Below are 5,614 nucleotides of genomic sequence, written 5' to 3'. Positions count from 1 at the left end.
GATAGATAGATAGATAGATAGATAGATAGATAGATAGATAGATAGATAGATAGATAGATACACTTTTGTGAGGCACCCTAATATTAAAAAAAAAAATTATTTTCATAAATATGTGTGAAATTATAAATTTTAAGTACAAGTTTGTACGTATTTTAGTATAGAATTTGCTCTTTCATTGTCTACAAATAGTAGATGGTTAGTCATGATCTTGGCGGCTGTTATTTATTTTACTCATATATATTTTTTAGCCACTTTTTTATATAGTTTCTTTGATTTTTATTTCATGCAATCAGTACATTTAGTTGCCGTCTAATGGAGCATAAATCTTATTAATGTTTTTCGTTTTTCATTTTTGTTTTGTTAAAGTGGCTAAATTTAATGAATGTTTTCATTATATGTATGTATGTATGTATGTATGTATGTATGTATGTATTTGTTGCATATGTCACTAATCTAACAACTTTAAAGGGGTTTTTCTGGTTGATGGCACGTGATCATGGTGATTATTAGTGCAATATTTAAAAATAAACAACTTAAGTAGAGTATCTGAAGAACATCCTGTTAAGTGGCATGAATGGGACGGACGGTTGATTAAAGTTAATGAGTATTTATCTAGGAATATATTTATTCAATAAAATGTTTTCAATAGCTCGGCGACCGGAATCAATGTGGTTGAAATTTTGTTTGAAATCAAATGTATCTTTTATTTATTTTGTATTTTAAAGAAAATCTCACGAATACATATTATCGAATAGCTTGTAGATTTAAAAAAAAAACCAAACCCTTGTTTTAGGAATAACATTTATTTTTTTATTTTAGCTGAAAATAAATAAATATATATTTCTTAACATGTTTAGTTAATGAAAACTAGTTTCGAATATATACACATAGAGAAAAATTATTGTTTAATATGAATGCAGCACTATACTATTTCTCTTCAAGTTCTCAAAAATCCATTGTCCACGTTTCTTCTGTATGTTTTAAATATCCCATATACTGAATTTGTAGCATAAATTAAATTTTAATAGAGAAAACATGAACTATTATTCAAAATTCTAATTTCTAGTAGAGAATCAACTTTATGAAAATTAAAATTTAAAAAAAATATGCTATATATTAATCTTTGATAAAAAAATTTTATATTTTAAAAATATGATCTTTTTAGTGAAAAAATCTATCTATCTATCTATCTATCTATCTATCTATCTATCTATCTATCTATCTATCTATCTATCTATCTATCTATCTATCTATCTATCTATCTATCTATCTATCTATCTATCTATCTATCTATCTATCTATCTATCTATCTATCTATCTATCTATCTATCTATCTATCTATCTATCTATCTATCTATCTATCTATCTATCTAAGGAGTGAGATCGAAAAATTCTTAACACACGTTTTTCATTAAGTAAAGTATTGAAGTATTTTTGCGCTGCGTGTATGGCTTCAAGTACATTATAGTTTGTTTTTCCTATTAAACTCTATTACAAAAGATGCCAACTGCATATCAGTTGTTAATTCCAAGAGTAGATCCACATTTAACATAATTGAAGCCTTTTGCAAGATTAAGATGTCGTTCACTTAATAAATATGAAGAATTTAGTTGCGGTAGTTGCTGTCAACTTTTGTTGAATCATTTCATTTGCTAGACAGGTCGGTCTCTATGTCTATCGATAAGTTTTGTCTGACCATATACATATATATGTGTGGTGTGTGCCTAAACATCTAGTCATACAAATATTGGGATCCCGAGGATCGTGATGTTGTTTAGGCATGTCATTTATCATGTTTTACTTTTAAATTGGTTACACATTGGAAAAAAATAAAATTAAAAAAAAACACTCACTGACACACAATTTTTTCTCAATTTTATTTTTTTTTTTTGTTGTGGTGGGCTTTGGCTGCCTTCTGATGGAGTCTATAGCGTCTATTGAAATTTGTGTCTTTTTTTAACTTGTTAGTTAAAGTTTTCTGCTAAATGTTTTCATGTGATGTTTGTCACAAAGTATTTAGTATATAACAAATGGGTGTCTGTCCAACTAAATATTTCGTGTCTACTGTTTTAAACTATTTATTGTGTGGTACAACAGCGCAATATGAATATAAATAAAAACTTTTGGATGGAAAAAATTATATATTTAGTCAAGTTGTGTGCTAAATTGTTGGCCCAAAAAAAAATTATTTATTAAAAAAAGAAACGTTTAATACTTATTTTAAAAATGAAGTGATTGATGAGTTTTTCAAATAAAAATGCAAGTATGCAGATTAGGGAGTAAGTTTTTAACCGGAGGGCATCATATAGCAGATATAATATAACAATCTACAATGCTAAAAATTTCAATTAAATAGAAAAATTGTAGCGCACTCTTTTCTACCAACAGTGCAGTCTGCAGTGTAGTTTGCCTAAAACTTCTCATTTTTCACATTCTTAACATTAAAGGAAATAAAATGCATTCCTTCCTTTAATTAGACACACCTTTGCCAACATAATTTATTACTTCACAATAAAGAATCTCTTAAAAGATCTCAAATTACCAGGAATAAAAACGAGTGAAATTAATGTAGTAAAACAAACAAGAAGTTGAAGAAGACACGTTAAATGTTAAAAAGTTATAAAAAGGAGCACAAGTCATTAAGTCACCAAAAAGGTACACTTTTCGCACGCCCCTAAAATCATAAATAAACAGATATCAACTTGCACTAAACAAATATTTAAATAAATATCTACATATAGACACACACACACAAAATTTATTATTTTAAAAGTCATCAGATGCTGATAGGACTAATGTATATACATATAAAGTATATGTAAAGAGAATGTGATTTAAATTCCATATTTATATGATGAGTCATGTATTTAAAAAAAATAAATATACTAGACTATATACTAGACTACATAATAGACTATGTACTAGTCTATATACTAGACTATAGACTAGACTATATACTAGACTATGTACTAGTCTATATACTAGACTATGTACTAGTCTATATACTAGACTATAGACTAGACTATATACTAGACTATAGACTAGACTATAGACTAGACTATAGACTAGACTATAGACTAGACTATAGACTAGACTATAGACTAGACTATAGACTAGACTATAGACTAGACTATAGACTAGACTATAGACTAGACTATAGACTAGACTATAGAATAGAGTAGACTATAGACTAGAGTAGACTATAGACTAGACTATAGAATAGAGTAGACTATAGACTAGAGTAGACTATAGACTAGAGTAGACTATAAACTAGACTATAGACTAGAGTAGACTATAAACTAGACTATAGACTAGACAATAGACTAGATTATAGACTAGAGTAGACTATAAACTAGACTATAGACTAGACAATAGACTAGACAATAGACTAGACAGTAGACATGACTATAGACTAGACATAGACCCATACAGTGAGAAATCGTGATAGTTTTTCAACACGGATCGGATACATATTTGATTATACTAGAGTATAGACTAGACTATAGATTTGACTAAGGACTAGACTGTAGACTAGACTATAGATTAGACTAAAGGCTTGGCTGTACAATGGACAATATAATAGAATTTAAGAAGACTATATAATAGATTTTAGTCAATACTATAGACTGGACTATAGACTAGACTATAGATTAGACTATAGACTAGACTATAGAATAGACTATGGATAGACTATAGACCCATACAGTGAGAAATCGTGCTTATTTTTCAACACGGATTGGATACATTTTTGATTATACTAGAGTATAGACTGGACTATAGATAGCTTTGCCCTTGACTATATATGTATAGGATTACAGACTATACTAGACAATAGTCAATATTATAAACTAGACAGGGCTTAAATTTTTATGAAACGTTTATGAAACGATTATTTTTTTTTTAAATTAATTTTTCAAATGTTTTTAAGTTCCAGTTAAGAAGATACTGGTTTTCATAATAAAAATAACAAATTTCAACTAAATTACATATTTTGTAGACAACCTGATCTGAGTTTTTAATTATAAAAAAAAATGGAGATGACACACGCAGCCGCCAAAAAATGCACAATTTTCTTTTCAAGTTAATCGGCTTAGAAAAGTATGGCTTGAAAATGTACGCATTTTAAACGTTTAAATATAAAGGAAAATAATGCGATCAAATGAAAAGAACAACTAAACAACATGAATCACATTGCAACAACAACAACAGTAATAATAGTAATAAGACCCAAACTATGATACGCATGCGCGTGAGTAATCATTAAAACTTATAAAAACGAGGGGGCCTGACAGACTCTGACTATAAATGAATAATTTGTTATTTGTGTTGTCTGATGAAAGAGAGTCGTTTTGTAAACATTTTGTTTCTTCTTCTTGTAAAATTTTTTGATAAGGATCATTTAGGATTTGTTGTTAAAATGTTTGTTTCTGTTACTGTCATGTTTGATGTGGCATGTTTACATGCTAAACATACGTATGACGAACAAATATGTCTGTTAATAATAAAGAAAAAACGATCTGAAAGAAATAACAATAATTACTACTTCTGGTAGGTCGTCTAGAAAAAGAGAGTTAGAAAAAAGATAATTTAAAAAAGACAAATTTATTTATGTTGTTTTGTACGTGTTTGTGATCGTGTTAAAGGGCTTTGAAACACATCAAAAACTAAGAGATGACAGTTATGTGCTCTTTTCAAATGCACAAACAAATTAAGACAAATGTTAAACAATATAAGACGACAATACAAAGTACAAATACAAACGATAAAAGTGTTGAATGCAGCAAAGTAAATAAAGTTGCCAGGTCTTTAGGCTGAAAATTTCAGAAAAGATCGCGGATGTTGTAAAGTGAAGAGATCTGAATTTTATTTCCTGGGAAATTTATTAACTTATCAGGAAAGTTTTGATTTCAAGATAAAATTTCGTTTTGTAAATACAATTTGGCAACCCACTTTTGAGACATCACAAACATTCCATTGTTCTATGGTGGGCTTTTTTTGTCTGAATTTTTAACTAACTTCGGCCTCGTTCTTTTTATTTCTTACCACCTTTTCTTTCCTTTCTCATGAAAATCTACCATCTGCATAAAATCTTTTCAGATTTTTTTTCTGCTTAAGAATCCAAAAGTAAAAACGAATACAATTTTTCACCAACTCATTTACATGCAAGTATACTCGCACCATATTTATTTGTGTTGGTTGCGGGTCACAAGGAAAAAAAAAACAGAACGAAAACAAAAATGGAACAAAATAAAAGAAGTCACAATAAGGAAAGTGTTTTTTGCGCTTCTCTTTCCATGAGATCTGTCAGATAAACCAGACATGTTTTATTTTTCCACAAACTTTGCCAACGTCGAATGTATTGTTTTATATTGTATCTGTATGTAAGTTATGGTAAACATGTTACATTTACAATAACAAAAACAAACTACATGCATATATAATTTAAGGATCGTTTGTGTTAAGAATGGATTAACTTAAAATTTTAAAACTTGAGTAAATTTTAATGCATAGTCTATAGTATAGTCTATAGTCTAGTCTATAGTCTAGTCTATAGTCTAGTCTATAGTCTAGTCTATAGTCTAGTCTATAGTCTAGTCTATAGTCTAGTCTATAG

This window comes from Lucilia cuprina, chromosome 2, assembly GCF_022045245.1.
Source record: "Lucilia cuprina isolate Lc7/37 chromosome 2, ASM2204524v1, whole genome shotgun sequence".
NCBI lineage: Eukaryota > Metazoa > Arthropoda > Insecta > Diptera > Calliphoridae > Lucilia > Lucilia cuprina.
Note: the sequence above shows the minus strand (reverse complement) of the source record.